We start from the raw sequence: 17,213 nt of genomic DNA, 5'->3' as shown, positions 1-17,213 counted from the left end.
TTAGTGCAGTGGGAGGTGCCCGTTCCTCCGAGAGAAGAAGCCATCTTCTGCTTCTTCCTACGCAGCGTGGCTCTCACCAAAGCCAGGCTAGGTTCTTCAAGCAGAAGCTGCAGTGATGAGACTGGCCACACGGGGCAGTACTGAGAGGTCCGGGGTGCAATGCCTCAGCCCTTCATTCCCCAGAAGACCATGCCCCCTTCCTTGGCCCCAGCCGATCCCATGAGCCCCCAATCACTGGGTGATTTCCCAGGTTTTGCACAGTTTTCCCTCCATTCTAAAGATTGAAATTCCTCTCTGAGGGCTTAGCAACTATCAGTAAGGACCTGCAGCTGCGCTATACTGGCATCGTTGATGTCTGGGGAATATCAGTGTGGAATGTGTCCCTCAAGCCAGAGGAGGGTGTGCACCTGTCTAAGCACATCAGAACATAAGGTGAATCCAGGTGTCACAGTTTAAGAGGGGCAGAAATTATTTGGATGTTCAGAAACTCTGCTTTGTGAGGCATTTGCTCTTTCAGAGCAGTGAATGCATGTTCAGAAAATGGGACTTCAAACGGTACATCTGTCTTCACCTTGCAGGGAGGAAAGTTCCTGGCCAGAGAGGCCCAGAGAATGATGGTGCTCTTCCTTCCTTCCTTCCTTCCTTCCTTCCTTCCTTCCTTCCTTCCTTTTCTGCATGGATAAATAGCCAAAGCTCTCTGGGCAATTCTTAGCTCATAGCATATAATACCATATAATATAAAATACAACTACAGCAAAAGTGGGATACCATTGCAATGCAAAATTTAGAACAGATTTTAAATGAAACTGAAATGAAGTGAAACAAGTTTCATATGGCTAGGCTTGTACCAGGAAAGAACAGCTGGCACCCATCTTCCAGGTGGCATTTCAAACCACTTTGTTTGCTTGCTTCATGTTTATACTGCCCAAGACTAAAGGCTGCCTGCCAAGAAACGCCTCAGTGTGGAGGGCAGTTTTCACCCAGTGCCAAAAGGATAGAGGATTTGGCTCTTTCAGTTGCCTCAGTGGGGGGATTGTTCAATATTGGGGGCTGGGGGGCTGCCATGAAGAAGGCCCTTCTCCTTGTTGCCAGTGCCAATGCTGGCACTTGGAAGGCTTCCGATGTCAAGTGTGGTGCCTGGGCAACTTAAGACTGGGAGAGGCTCCAGTGAAGATAGTCGGCCGCCTGTCACAGCCCCAACCAGAGCGCTCGGAGCGGCGGCCGATGCTTCCCCAGCGGGGCCCGCGAGGGCCGGTGTCTTCCCTGAACGCCATGCACTGGCTGCCTCAGGTTACCAACTTCCGTTGCCATTTGCCCACAATTCCCAGACACAGCAACACCCCACGGCATTGTGGGAAATTTAAAATGGCCACTTCTGCCTGCCTCCTGCTGCTGACGGGTCGACCACAGGGCACAAGATTATTGAGAAATGAGGAACGGGCTTCCCGGGGCCTTGGACGCCACCTGCTGCTGCGCATTACCAGGAAGGAGAGGGTGAAGGTCTGCGTGCAGCTGTTTCTTGCATGTCCCATGAACCTCCCCCTCCCCATTGCTCTGGAAAGCACATAACTCAAGGTCAGAAAAAGTTATCTGAGAATTCTGCCCCTGCGATGCAAATAAAGTAATACTGCAAACCGGAGCTGTGCCAGGCATGGTTCCCTGGAGCCATGCCTTGCTCCGTACCGCCAACATGGTGTGAAACCTTTTGCGCAACCCGTGTTCACTGGAGCAGCTCTGCCAAGATTAAAGACTGGACCTGAAACGCAGCAGAATACGGCAGCGTGGTGGCTCAGGAGCCTGACAAAAGCTCTTGTGTTTGGAACTAATTACGCTGCAGTAATTGCCTTTATCTATAATCATCGTGCCATGTTTTCTCATTAGGCTCTATTGTGAGCAAAGGCAATCCAAAGTGACTGACTTGAGCAAGCAGGGCCGGCAGGCACCCCCGGCAGTTCAGGAAGGTCTCCCTTGATCCGCCAAAGGGGCCGGCTCCCCACTGAAGAGGCCAAGGCGTGGGGTCAGCACAGAACGCTGGGAATTCGCGGATGGCCTGTGCTCGCACTGCGCATCCGCCAGTCATCTGTGGAGCGAGAACGCCGCATGTGTCCAGCTTTGCCCAGGTTTTGTCCCTTTGGAATGAAGTCCTGCAGGATCCTGACAGGGGAGGGAAAAAGGGAGAATCCGCATCCCAGGCAGGGCTCTTGGTTCCCGCGCCACTGAGGGGACTCGCCTACCCTGGGTGTCACTCGGAATGGGTTCTGTGCGATGCTGAACCAGTTAGGCATAGCAACCGGATTAGCGCCTTAAAAATTCAGACTAAGCTATACAAATGGAAGGCCAGCCAAAGGATTTAACAATCAATGGGAGGCTTACTATACAAATTTTCCCTAATAACTGAGAGAAAAATGGAATTTATGCAATGATGACCTAGCTGATACATTAATTAATTGGCTATGTACAGAAGACTGGTTAAAGAGTTTTATGTTAAATGGAAAGCCTATTATAAGTATTTTATTTAGCAATTGAGATAAGAAACAGAACCTATAGACATTATTAGTGAATCATAATTACTATATAAATGCTTTGTTGCCACTTGAAATAAATAAAAATTTGAATGCATGGTGTTATCAAGTATTATGTACACAATGTTCATATTAATATAATTGCTTTATTAATCTAACTTTCTTTTTATGATATCATTTTATCTGGGAGAAAGGAAAAATCAATTATTTGCTGGTAGTTTGTGGATATGATACAAGGTGAATCACTATTTACTTGATACCCATGTTAAAGCTTTTTTTTCATTTGTAATAACCAAGTATTATTAAGTCAAAACTGTCGTTATAAAATTGATAGAAGTAATAATAAGTATTGACTTTTTATGTAACTTCTCTCACTTAGTCCTATATGTAATTTTCGTATAAAGTCCTTTAGCATCTTTTTCTTTCTTTTTATATTACTTTTTTGCCTTTATTTATAAAATAATAATAATGCAAACTAGAATCCAGAGCAGAAACATTAGTGCTGTCTGCCTCATTCCCTTAATTCCTCACTAGAGAGCCAGGAAATGCTGGAGACCCGGACTGATGTCCCTCTCCTCCCCAGCGCAAAACTCCCTAGGTGACTTTGAGCCAATCACTGACTCTTGGCCTAACCTACCTCACAGTGTTGTTGTAGGGATAAAGTAAGGAAGAGCATGTCCACCTCCTTAATCGGTTGAAGGAAACCGCCCTGCACTGAACTATTGCATCAGCCCTGCTCATCTTCAAAAATAAGACCAGGATTTGGAATGTTACGATCCAGGGAGAAATTCAGATGGGCAACATGTTCTTGGAAAGCAAAGGCAAAACCAAATACCTCAGATGTGACTCCCTATGATTTATTCAAATACTGGTGCTTGTGTTTCTTGCAGGAAATGTTTGAGTAGTGATAATGTCAGGAAGCCTGCTCCTACGTATTGATCTTGCTGGAAGGCCCCAAAGATAATCCTGAAATATGATTCTGACCTTTTCCGGGTTCTGACACTCGCCATTTTTATCTTTCTCTCTTAGTGGGCAGGAGAGATGCCCATGGCGGAGAGGGAAAGCAGACGCTCGCAGAAAACAAATGCAGTTGCTGAACATACGGAACAGGGCTCCGGATTCTCCACTGGGGTTACAAGCCCAAAGCACCCTGCCATGTGCGGGCAAGAAAAACAATGCAGGACACATTCTGCCAGGAATACATGGGAATTCCATTTAGGTTCAGAAATGATGGGAGAATGCCCTATTCTCAGCCCCAAAGGTGAAGGCAAGCTGGATCATAGGTTCTTCAGAAATGCTTTCATGTTGCACTGGCATTTTCAATTGAAAAATCCACCTGTTTTCTAAATGCCTGCTTTAAAAATGGTGCTTCGTCGCAAAAATGTGAACTCACACCCTGCCCTGTAAGGAGGGAGGTGTGTGCTTGGAGGTGCTCTTTTTTAAAATTAGCATTTTTCCCATTCCAAGTGTAACCTTTCCCAGGCCAAGAAAAAGGAAAAGGCGGAGCGTCATCAGAGCCTGAAATCACAGTGCGCGGAGTACGGAGGCAGCACCGAGCGGGAGCATCATGGCAACTACGCCCCGTGAGGCTCTTCCAGCCTCCAGCCCAGGTGGAGCCGTCGCCCCCGAGGCTTTCCCAGTGGGAGAAGATGCGGGGCCAGCCACGTATGGGAAACCGAGGCAGTAGCTGTGAGGCTCCTCCGCCATCCCCCCACCTGCGGAAGGGACCCTTGAAGTCACCATGGCTGCTCCTGAGACGGAGGGGCAATGAACGCAAAGGGACTTCCTAAAGCGAAACGTGCAGGTGTTGGTTCTGTTACCAGGGAGTCTGCAGAGGACGACGCCTGGACGCTCGATCTGAACCAAGCAATCATGGAATGGCAGGGTTGGAAGGGGCAGGAAGGCCATGGGGGCCAACCCCCTGCTGGTGCAGGCACCAAGTCACACCCTCCCACACCATCTGGCCCAATCCGTGCAGCCATCTCGCTTGGTCTTAGCTGGAGCTGAGTTCCAACAAGCTGGGCTATTTCTACAGAAATTTATATTCTTAAAGCTTTTACATTCATGCCCTTCCTTCCTTCCTTCCTCCAGGCCTCCGCTGCCAAGCGCTTCCATGCCGTGGCATCCCCTGGCAAGGGACTCTCCCGTGCCCCTCCTGGAACTGGAGCGCTGGGGAAGGGCTTGCATCCTGCGAAGCAGCCAGGCTGCTCCCACTTGCTTGGAAGGTGCCATTTTCCTGCCCCACCCCCAGGAATGGGGCTTCCTTGCCCCTCCTGCCTCAGCTAAAGCCCTCTGGAGAAACATGGGAAAGGCGGGAAGGAAGAGGCATCCGCTGGTGGCACCTGGCTGTCCCCAGCTCGACAGGAAGCTCCCCAGGCCAACCGTGGCCCCTCTCCACCTGATCCGTCTCCGGGGGTTGGGGCTCCGTCCCCTCAGTCCCTGGAGGTGGAAGCAGGGACAGCCCCATCCAGATTGCTTATCTCTTGCCATGCTCTGGATCCGTGGCCACGAACCAGCAGGCGGATGGCCTATCCAGCCCCTCCAGGTGTGTCCGGGGCTCCCCAGGCTGGATAGGCTGGACATGCGCATGGTAGGCATGCCATGAGCGGAGCCGGATGGAGCCGGGGGCCAGACTAGATTCGTTTCTATGCCACCCCAGAGCTCTCTGGGCAGGTCACAACAGCCATTAAAAACAGACAGTAAAAATAGCGTAAGAACCTGATTGTTGTGGAGGCTCTAGATCACTGAGTCTGCTGAGCCAGGAGCCGGGGTGCTCTTGCTTCCTAAAATAAATAAATACAACACATTCTTTCACATTGCAAAGCTGAGATTTCTCCTCTGATTGGGCCCAGGGAGGGTCTCGGGATACTGGATGGCAACCCCGACAGGCTGGATAAGGTTGCCTCCCCTTCTTCATGAAGATCCCTTGTGAAAGGAATCTCAGGATACTGGTTGATGGAGGCTAAACGTGGTGGCCAAGAGGGCCACCCTTGGTTGCATAGCCAGAAGCATGGCTTCCTGATCTAAGTAGGTGTTGATACTGCTCTATGCAACTCTGCTGCACCTGCAACTGGAGTCCTGAGTTCAGTTCTGGGCCCCTCATTACAAGAGGGATATAGCCAGGTTGGAATCGGTGCAGCGAAGGGCCACTAGGATGGTGGCTGGTCTGCAGGGGAAGCTGTATGGGGTGAGACTGAGGGAGCTGGGTCTCTTCAGCCTGAAGAAGGGGAGACTTGGAGGTGATCTGTTGGCAACATATAGGCACGTGAAGGGGTGTCACACGGAGGTGGGTAGAGACCTGTTCTCCCCTGCAGGGGAGGGCAGAATGTGCTGTAATGGAGCCAAGCTCAGGGAAGCAAGGTCCAATTTGGATGCCAGGAAGCCCTTCCTGGCAGTCGGGACCCAGAGGGTGTGGAATGGGCTTTCACTGGAGGTGGTTGAGGCCCCGTCGGTGCGGGTGTTCAAGGATAGGCTAGACATGCACATGGTAGGCATGTCGTGAGCGGAGCCGGCTGGGGTTGGGGGTCAGACTAGATGACCCGGGAGACCCCTTCTGACTTGCTCTGTTTCTGATTCTAAGTGAAACTACCGTGAAGGAAAACTCAAGTTGGGTTCCAGCAGAATGCAAACCTGCATGACTTGGGGCCAAGACAGAGATCCCTTTAAGTGTGTGAGTGGTAGATCTGGTCCTGCCCCCTTTTTTTAGAGTATTGGCCAGGCCAGTCCAACCTTAAAAGTTCACCCTCCTGTCCACATGAGGTCCCAATCCCAAGTCTCCTGAAGAGTGAACATGGAGGGTGGGAGGAGGGGCACCATGCTGGCATTGGCCCTGAGATGGGACTGTTCCTGGTCCAACATTTCCACCAATTTTCAAGCCTGTTCCAGTAATGAATGGAGTGTGGTCGTGACCTGGACCGGGACAATGTGCTCAGGAGGACTTTAGAGAGCACCTGGGGTCAGATCAGATCAGAAGTGCCTGGGGGCACCTGTGTATTTTCACAGGAGAAGGAGAAGGTGGAACGCATCCCCTAAAAACAGAAGACATAGATTGGCACAAATTTGCATATATTAATTCAAATGTCTAGCTGCAAGCTGAGAAATAATGACCAATTGAATAGAGGTACAATATTTCTCCCCACAGTGGGGCAGGTCAGGTGAACTGTGTCCTTGCTTTCCCTTCTTGGTCCTGAACCGGGCTTGGGCCGAAAGGCCACGGAAAGCCCACCAGGGGCCCTGTGGACATAGGAGTGGTGCTGCTGACCACCCGCCAGTGGCAGCGCTCCAGAGGGCGGTGCAGCATCCCAACCCTGCCTGAAGATGCCACAGGTCAGACCTGGGACCCCCTTCAGGCAAAGCAAGAGCTGCACCACGGAGTGCTCCGTCCATCTGCTGGGGCAGATGGAAGCAAGCCCAGCGCCTCCAGCGTCCTGTTCCTCACCGTGTCCAGCCACTGGAGAGACCACCAGAAGGCCCACAGGGCTTGAACGTCCGAATGCCATCCTGGCAAGCCTCCATAGAATCATGGAGAAGTAGAGATGGAAGGGGCCACGGGGCCCAACCGCCCACTCAGTGCAGGACTCCAGGTTAAACCGTCCCTCTGATGGCTGTCCACACAATCCAGGAACTTTCCTCCATCCCAGAAGGAAGCTGATCTTGCCCTTTTAGAGAACAAATCCTATTCAGAATGCTTCTCTTTCATAAAATGATTGCATTTGCTTTAAAAAAAAAAACTATGTGTGAAAATAAAATCTGGGTTGAACGTACCTGTTGGAGATAAAATATTATTAACGTCTCGACCTGAGCAAGAATGACGGCCACTCTGGGAACTATTAGGGTGGACGAGGAGTGTTGAGAGCAGCAACTGAGTTGTGTGGTAATGAAGATTTATGGAGGCTGGTGGGTGGCATGAGCTTAGTTAGGGTCCTGTAACTGTTCCAGAGAGACAGAACGGAAGGGAAGTGCTTGTCAGAACGGGCTGTCAGCACAATCAGGAACCGCGTGCTTCTCTGCAGGAGGGCAGGTTTCTGGAACAAAGGTATGACTGGTTTGCACTTAACGTTGTCATCTGAGGACCTTATTATGAGAGCAAATTTTTGTGAGCCAGGACGCTTTTTGTAAAAGCCTGGGAGATGCCTCACGCGGGTCCAGGTCCGAGGAATCGCAAGCTCACTGAGATTCCAAGTTCCTCCTCTGCATTCAATGAGCTTTGTTCTCATTCTCAGCTGTGAGCTTCGAACAGGAAAAGTTTGGATCTGGGGGCACATTTTTTGAAAGTGCGCACCCAAGCAAAAAAATGCACATTTTCCTAAAGCATCAATTTTGCAAATGAGCATGGCAAGCTGTGGGGTGTGTGGCCATGCCTGCAGAATGGTGCGCCTGTGGGCACATCTGGAGGCTTGAGAGCATGGCCTGGTCATGCTCACCAGACAGCCCCCAGGAAGAACCTTGCCAGGCCATGAAATGGCCACCACAAAGACCTTCACCAGTTACAAAACACTAATTTCTGAGATGGCAAAAAGGTGAGACTTTGCAAAAAAAAAAAAAAAAAAAGATGTTCCGAAGAACCAAAGTGGTTGGCAGAGGTCATGAGTCTGAAAATACAAACCCTTTCCCGATCCAGGGAAGTTCTTGGCACCAGGCCAATGCTCCTTTGAACTTTCGGCCTTTGTCTTCACCAAGGGTCCCCCAAGGAGCACCCATGAAGCTCCCTCCTTTCCTCCCTCCCTCCCTCCCTTGAAACGCATGTTTTTACATTTTGAAAATCCCTGATAAAAGTTACAGTGCGAGGACCTGAAAGAACTGCTTCCTGTCCCCAGCCCACCCCATCTTTTCCCATGCACACAGACCTTTCCCCTTGGCTATCTCCCCACCTCGCCATTCCCAGCCCCGGCCCTGTTGTTTCTCTCCAGCCAGTCCCTTTCCTAGCTGTTTTCCTCCATGCCAAGCCTGCCTCCATCTCTTTCCACCCCTCTGTCCTGCTGTTCTCTCCACTCTCAGTCTCGTGCTTTTGCACCACCTCTCTGGAGTGTCCAGGCCGCCGTGGCAGCCATGCTGTGGCTGGCAGCATCTTCCATGCCAGCGCTCCGGTGGTGGTGCCCCAGCAGCTTCTCAGGTTCCCAAGGATGCCCATGGGCCTGAAAAGGTGGAGTGGCCTGACCTGGGACCTCTCCCACGCCGTGCATGAGCCCCACAGCTGAGCTACAGCCCCACTGATGCGCAGAAAATAGGAAGGAAATCCCTGCATGATCAGCCGAACATGGGAAGGACCTGGGAACACGCAAGAATGTGGGAAGCTGCCTTGGTCCTCCCAACCCAGTCCTGCAGCGCTGGCCAACAGTGGCTCTCTCAGCCAGGGATTGTCCTCACCCTCCTTGGGCTGGGGAAAAAACTTTCAGAGTTCCTCCCTCCAGGATCTGCGGGTTCCCTCTCAGGCTCAGCGCGCTCCTGCAAAGTGAGCCAAGCCAAGAGGCCGCTGCAAGTGCCGACTGGCCCCCAGTCCCAGCGGCCGACCTCCCCCCACTCGCTGCAGCAGCACCCGAGGAGGAGGCAACCAACAGTGCCCACCCCTCGCCTGCGTGCAGACTTGGGCGGCTCTCTTTGACTCTGGGCTGAGCAAGCCCCTTGCATGTCCCTGCCCGAGACACACAAGGGCAGGAGCCCCCGATATCCTCCAGTCCAGGGCACGTCCACTGTCCCCTTCGGTGCCGACTGTGCCGAGCTGGCCTCCATTCCTCCCCTGTTTGCCACTGTAGCAAAGGAGCAAAGCCATCGCGGAGACGGGCCGGGAGCAAAGAGAACGTTCTGCCATAAATCGCCCTGCACTTTGCTTTGTGGAGAGAGAGACGTGGTAGAGAAAGAAATGGATTTCCAACATATAAAGACAACTTTATGCACCATATAAATTTGAGCCTCCAAAAGCTTAATTTATTGTGAACTGGAATCCTTCCATCACTCAGTGCTATTAAAAAAATTTAATCAAAACTGTAGGCTATTAAAATGGACAGAAGTTGGCAAGGAATGTGCCGTTACCTTCTGCGAACATCTAGTGGGGCCCCAAGCGCAAATGAAACGGATTTCAGGTGCCAAAGGAAATTTGCGGGACATCAGTGGAAGTGTTGATATTGCCTGGACGCAGAGACGGGGCTGCAAATCAGGGACCCCGAGACGTCGGGTCTGCAGGGAATAGAGGAGCGCCGTGGCACGTTCCCGTGGGGAATGATCCTAAGGAAGCCCCATTGAAGTGAATAGGAGCTGCCTGAGCACAGAGATCTAGCAGGCTTCCCCAGGCCAGGCAGCCTGGGCTGCTTGGGCAGAAGCACAGCAGCCTGGATGTCGCACCTCAAGGTGGATGTTGAGGCTGGCAGCTCTCTCCTCAGAGGATGGTAAATGCCCCGAAGTGGATTTATTTATATATTAAAAGTTTTTCTATCCCGTCCCCTACAGAACATCTCGGGATGGCTCACAATAAATAAGTAGAATAAAACCAAACCCACAGCATCCAACCATTAATATACTAAAACTCCAGTTAAAATCAATTAAACATTAAAATAATGGAAAAATAAAAAGATTTTTGCCAGAGACTAAAAAGAATATAATGTCAGTGCCAGGCGAACCTCTCTGGGGAGCGTGTTCCATAACTGAGGTGCCACCGCAGAGAAGGCCCTTCTCCAGGTAGCCACCCTCCTGATCTCCTTCAAGGAGAGCTCCCGGAGCAGGGCCTCCCCCTCAGATCCCAAGGGGCGGGAGGGCACATAGGGGAGAAGACATTCCTACAGGATTCCCAGACCCAAGCCATTTAGGGCTTTGTAGGTCATCACCAGAACTTTAAATTGAGCCCGGACTTCAATTGGCAGCCCGTGTGACCTATAGAGGACCAGCATTATCTGTGAGCACCTGCCGGTCCCTGTTAACGCCCTGGCACGTAGAACACATTGCAGTAATCCAACCAGGAAGGTACCAGAGCGTGGGTCACCATTGCCAGGCGATGCTCGTCCAGGCAAGGGCGCAGTCGGTGGATCGGCCAAAGCAGAAGGAAAGCGCTCCTCGCCACCGCTGCCAGCTGGGACTCCAGGGACAGCTCTGGGTCGAGAAGCACTCCCAAACTGTGAACCCCATCACTTAGGGGGAGTGCAACCCCATCCAGGACAGGGCCAAAATCACTTGCCAGGAAGGCTAAACTGCCTACCAACAGGACCTCCGTCTTCTCTGGATTAAGTCTCAATTTATTGGCCCTCATCCAGCCAATTTCCTCGGCCAGTCACTGGTTAAGGACAGCCACTGCCTCACCTGGACTAGATGTAAAAGAGAGGTAGAGCTGGGTGTCATCAGCGTACTGGTGACTCCATGGCCCACACCTCTGGATGACCTTTCCCAGTGGTTTCATGTAGATGTTGAAAAGCACGGAGGATAAAATGGAACCCTGCAGAACTCCATGGCAAAGCTGCCATGGCCCAGAGCCATAGTTCCCCGGCACCACCTTCTGGAATTGGCCAGACAGGTAGGAGTGGAACCACTGCAAAGCAGTGCCACCAACTTCCAACCCAGCCAACCTATCCAGAAGGTTACTATGGTTGACGGTATCAGAAGCCGCTGAGATGGACCTCTCCCTGCACAGGTCAGCATATAGGGCGAATTCAGTTCCTTAGCCAGGTCTGAAGCCAGGCTGGAATGGGTCGAGATGATCAGTTTCCTCCAAAAGTGCCTGGAGTTGTCCTGCCACCACCCACTCAAGCGCCTTGCCCAGATACAGGATATTGGCCACTGGCCTATAGTTGGCGGCCATCTCTGGATCCAGAGATGCCTTCTTCAGGACAGGCCTTATCACCGCTTCCTTCACAGGGGCAGGAACCCAGCCCTCCCTCAGAGAGACGTTGCTGACCTCCTGAACCCAGGTACATATCCCCTTGTTGGCTTTAGTGAGCAGCCACGAGGGGCTAGGGTCAACTGACAGGTGGTGGGTGGGACCAATCCAAGCACTTTGTCCACTTCCTCAGGCCACGACAATTGAAACTCATCCAGTAAAGGTGGACCAGACGGCGCTCTGGACACTCCCTGTTCTCGGACCCTATCAACTGTGGAGTCCAGCTCGTGGCAAACCTGAGCGACCTTATCCTTAAAGTGCTGGGCAGAGTTGTCACAGCGAGCTACAGATGGTGCAATAGGATCCTTTTTAGAGTCAGGAAGTAACAGGCCATGCTCCACCCGAAAAAGCTCAGCTGGACAGCACTGTGAGGATGCAATGGAGCAGAGAATCCTTCTCCGCCGCCCTCACTGCCACAGCGTAGGCTCGGCAGTGAGCGCCAAGAAGGCTCGGTCAGATTCGTCCCGGGGTTTCCTCCGCCTTCTGCTCTAGTCCTCCCCCAGCCAGCCATCCCACCTGCAGCTCAGGCGCGTACCATGGTGCCAAGCGGGCCCTACAAGGTGGGAGAGGAACTTAGGAGTGACCGTGTCGATCGCCCTGGTCATTTCCCCCTCCCACAACTCAACCAAGGCATCGACATGAGCACCAGCTTTAACAACTGGAAAAACCCCCAGAGTCCCCAGGAAACCATCTGGATCCATAAGACTCTGGGGGCAGACGCTTTTAATATCGTCCACACCCTTACAGAGGGAGAAACTGGCCCCAGGTTCAAACCTCATGAGGAAGTGAACTGACCATGACAAAGAACATTTCCAGATCACCATCTTCCTGTTCTGTTGGGAAAACCAGGTCCAGAGTGTGGCCTCTCTCGTGCATTGGGCCAGGGACATGTTGAGACAGCCCCGTGGCCGTCATGGCGGCCATGAAGTCCTGAGCTGCCACCGTCAGAACAGTCTCGGCATGGAGATTGAAGTCCCCCAGGGCCAGCACCCTAGGAGTCCTCAACACCAGGTCCGAGACGATCTCTGTTGGGCAGAAGGGTGCAAGGTACACCAGCAGAATCCCCAGTCTGTCTCGGTCACCCAGCGCCAGGTGCAAACACTCCAGGCCAGGTCTCGAAGGGCAGGAAGCAGCAAATGATGGCCAAACCCCCTCCCTTCCCTCAAGGCAGGGTTGGTGCTGCACCAGATACCCAGGCAGGCACAGCTGGGTGAGGGACACGCCCCCTTCTCCCGCCCAGATCCCTGTAATGCATGCCAGGTCAGCCCCCTTGGCCATGAGTAAACCTGCCAGGAACCTTCCGGTTGGGGCAGAAACCAGAAGAGGGGACTGATACTAGCTATCTGTCCCTCCTTCTGCAATGATGTGTTAGACCCCCAATGGCATATCTTCCCTTGCCCATAACCACCCCAATGGGGGCGCCCACCCACTCCCAGGAGCTCCCATAACAACTTAAAACCAACAAGTAAAAGCAATAAAACTCGGATGTTGTGTGATAAAAACAGAGCCAACTTGCAAAAGCCTCTGGCTCTAACATCATATAAAAACCGGCCAAACCTGACCACCCCCTTGCAATAAACCAGTAAGTCCCCGGTCTGCCGGCCAGCGAGATGAAGGCTCCAGTCCCGCCCCCCCCCCCCCCCCCCGCAAGCACCACCCTGCTGCCCCTGGCGTCCTCTCTCACACGTAGCCGGGCGCGCAGGTCCTCCCAGGAAGTGGAGCAGCAGAGGGAGGGGCTGGCACAGGTCCATCTCGGTGGATTATAAAGCGGAACGAGACGCACTCATATCTATGAAGGCTTTCCCAGACTCCCATCCACGAGGAAAATGAAGTGCCATTCACCAGGAGCAGAGCACTGGGTCCAGAGCCCAGAGGGTCCAGAGTTTAGCACCATAGGTACAAACTCCCTGCGGTGCTCTAGGAATTAAGTGCATTTTAATGATTCCTTAGTCCCCTGTGCTCATCACAAGTTCTCCAAGAGGTGCTTTCCACCCAGTTGCAAAGCTGCACCCAGCACTGTGGGTTTCCCTTAGGAAGGGGCCAGGGCTTTGTTGAAAACAGAAGGTCGCGGGTTCAGTCCCTGGCAGACATGGCAAAGGGATTTGATAAATTCATGGAGGAGGAGGAGGCTATCAGTTCTGAGCTGTGTTTCCTCCTTCCTGCATTCAAGAGCCACAGACTTTTCTCCTTGCAAAGCATTGTCCGTTGACCAAAAAGCACAAGCACCCAGAATGGACTTCTGAGCATGCACAGAGAGGTTTGTTGAACCCAATCTGGTATTCACCTGGAGGAACTCTCCTGAGCCCCATCTCTTTGGGAGGAGCCTTCTGAAAGCGAGCATGTCCCCTCTCTGTGCACGGATCCTCCCATGAGGCCGTCCTCCCCTGCTGGTGATGCACCTTGGGGGCAAGAGCCGTGCCCCCCTCACCTGAGCCCGAGAAACTCCGCTGCCCCGAGTCCCCTCCTGCCCACTGCGCATCTCGGCCTTTCCCAGGGATCGCCTGCCTACCTGAGGAGCCTGGCCTTGAGGCAAGCGCCTCGCTCCTCTCATCGAAGTGTCTCAGCTTGGCCCACGTTCCCAGGTTCCCCGCAGTCCTGCTTCCCCTTCCGGTTCTGAGTCCTCTGCAGCCCAGCCAGCAGAGCCTGGGAACGAGCGCCCAGGCTGCCTCTCCCTCGCTCCCAGCAGCAGTGGTCACAAGTCAGCATGTGTGAGGAACCTGTGAATCCTACAGGGCTGGGGGGCTGGGGGGCTGGGGGGGGAGTGCTTGATCTGGCCCCAGGCACCCCTGTTTTAAAACATCTGACTTGGGCATCCGACTTCCTGGTTCCTGCTTGGCCGCTCCGGGTGCTCGTTCTCATGCCTGCAGTTCAGAAGATCCAAGAATCAGAATGTGAACAGATCACCAGGGAGCTGGGGAGGATGGACATGCCCTGACACCGAGGAGGAGGAGGAGGCTGATGTGCTTACCCTGAGGCCGGATAGTTTAGTAGGGCAGACAATTCCTTGGAATGACCGAGCTGTACAGTCGGTGGGAGGGGACTCTGGGAATTGAGGGGCTATCAGACGGAGGCTGGGCACCCCGGGCTCTTGACCTGATGACGAGGCATCAGCACAGGCAGACGGCTCGGTTCCGTGACTGGGGCACAGGGAGCAGATACGCTTGCTTTCAGAGAGCCCCTCCCAAAGAGATGGAGGCAGGCGTGTTCCTACGAAGAGTTCCTGGAGAGTCCAACAAAGCACTCTGTGCATGCTCAGAGGTTCGTTCTGGGTGATTTGTATTTGGGACCAGTAAACAATGTTTTGCAATGAAAAAGGCTGGGCTTTGACTGCTCCGGGGAGGATCCTCAGCTCGCCACAGTTCCTCAGGCACATTTAGTTACTCTGAAAGCATGTGGGAATTCTCCTAGAGGCCACACCAGCGGCCCTCCCTCCCGGGTCGGCGCACCAAGTCCAGCATTCCTTCTCTGAGAGGAGTCACCACAACGCTTCTGGCTGCCTCGCAAGAGGCATGAAGGACCTGATGCTCCACCTGATCTGGCCTCAGAGCCTTTCCCTACAGGTCCTTTCGCCACGGCTGGGCCTGGCCGGCACGCAGCTGAGGACTTCTGCAACGATGCCAAGAAAGCCCGGATCAATTGCAGCATCGACTCCAGCGATCAGCTCCTCGTAAACCCAGCTGGGCCATCCATCACCCAGCTTGCGCCTCCCATCAGTGCCTGCACCTCCGTAGCAGACCCATCCATCACTGCTGAGGGGCCAGCAAATTGGAAACGTGGCAGGCCATGATGGACGGGGTCAGTACACGCAACGCAGAGGCAGAGAACTCGGCTGCGCCTCCAGAGTTTATCTTGAGGAGATAGACTCTGCAGCCAAGAACCCAGTGGGGAAGATCTCCAGATGCCACGGTGGGGCTGGAGACAACGGCTTCCTTTCCCCGCCTCCGAAACATCTTCTGGCCTCACAGGAGATGGGAGTCCTTGGCACAGGCCTGGGTTTTCAGAAAAGCCCCCCCCCCCCGCTTCCCCTTCCAGGCTTCTTCTGCATCAAGCAAACTTTGAGGGATTGTGTGTGCAGAGCACCCCGCGACCTCCCCCTCAGCCGGTCCAGCTCTTCCTCTCCAATCTGCTCCGGCCTCCACTTGTTCCCCTGCTGCAAAGAGCCGTGCTATAGATTCACAAACTCCAGGCTCACCCAAGAGGGCCAGTCAGATAACGGGGCTTTCTCCTTCTCTCTTCCCCCATTGCCCCTCTCCGAACCTGCTCGAAAGGGCCCTCCACCCCCTGGGGAAAACCTTGGGGTACACAAGGAATGATTGGCCTCTCCTGCTGATGGGGACCTTGTGGAAGGAATGGATTGGACTGAGCCACTGAATGCTAAAAAGGCAGTGTGGTGCAAGGGTCAGAGCGTTGGACTGCCCTTCAGTTGATCCGGGTTGCAGTCCACTCTTGCCCGTGCACCTTGCTGTTTCCCTTCGAGCCAGCCACAAACCTTCAGCCTGGCCTACCTGATTGGGTTGTTGTGAGGGTAAACATGGAGGTGGCTTGAACTGTGTAAGCCACCTTCAGCTCTTTGCAAGAGAATAAAGGGGGAGGTATAAATGTAATACTGTGGAGGTGATGAGGAGGAGGAGGAGGAGGAGGTCAGGTGGTCCCAAAATATTTCCACTTTTGTCAATTCTGATCAAAACTAGTCTAATGAAAAGAAACAGAGAAACAGACCGAGTCAGAAGAGTCCTCTGGGGCCATCTAGTCTGACCCCCGCACCCCAGCTCCAGCCGGCTCTGCTCACGACCATGTGCATGTCCAATTATTTGCCTTGTTATACCTTCGGGTTTTTTAAAAAGGCCTCATACTTTTCCATACAGTAGGCCTTCCCCAAGCACGCACGCAGCTCCCTTTTGGTCCTGAGTGCTTTTGGTTCCAGCCATGTCGGCCCTCTGTCCCTGAAGTCTGCCATTAGAAGGACTAGCCTGCCAAGTGTGTTCCTCACTAATCTTCTGGGGAGGGGCTGTCCGGGCCTTCTGTTGGTGCTCAGCACAACGGGGCAGGGAGCAGGGCCCCTGTGGTGCCAGGAGTGTGCCAGTGGGTCCATGCAGGAGGACAGAGAATAGGCGATGCCCCCTCTGCAGAAATTCAGTGAACCTGGCACTGGCAGGCTGCTCTTTGAGGCACCCCTCGCACTTCCACACTGGTGACACGCGTGCCACCCGTCCCTCGCTGCGGGACACCCTGCGCCCGCTCCCTGCCTGGCTTCCCTCCTCACGCGAACCGCTACGTCGCCTCGGTCTGTGCGGCCTGGAACGTCTCTCCTCGCCAGATGCAGCCTACTTTTATCTTAAATAACATTGCTTCCATTTTATTTCAGCGAGCACAATAGCCCGAAACCCCCCAAAAGGCCGTTCTTCATATGAATAATTCATTGCTGGTGTTGATGGCAATTGATCAAAGATATTAAGCTGAATGTGCGGGTTTGCCGAGGTCATCTTGCCGTCCAGAAGAAAGGGAGTCTGATTTGGGTGAGGGATGATTCCGACTGGGCGGCTTGTGGGGAATGAAAAGGGCCGGTGGAAGCTGCCGGTGGTGAGAGGTATCCTCATGGGACTCTGGTCTGAACCTAATTTGGGGAGTGAGAGTTGAGTACCACAGGCAAGCTCCTTCAGGATTCAAGCTACTCCAGAGCAGCTCTTCCACCTCACTGGCACTGGAGCCTCCAGCTTCCTCTGGAAAGAGCCGGGCATGGCCCAGATGGGAGCCAGGCGCTCCCCTTTGGACAGCAGCTTCTCCTCGGGAAGAAGTGTTTCCAGCTGGGTGACCACTCAGTCAAAGAAGAA

This window comes from Varanus komodoensis, unplaced genomic scaffold (genome assembly GCF_004798865.1).
Source record: "Varanus komodoensis strain SLA01 unplaced genomic scaffold, ASM479886v1 scaffold71, whole genome shotgun sequence".
In the NCBI taxonomy this organism is placed as follows: Eukaryota; Metazoa; Chordata; class Lepidosauria; order Squamata; family Varanidae; genus Varanus; species Varanus komodoensis.
Note: the sequence above shows the minus strand (reverse complement) of the source record.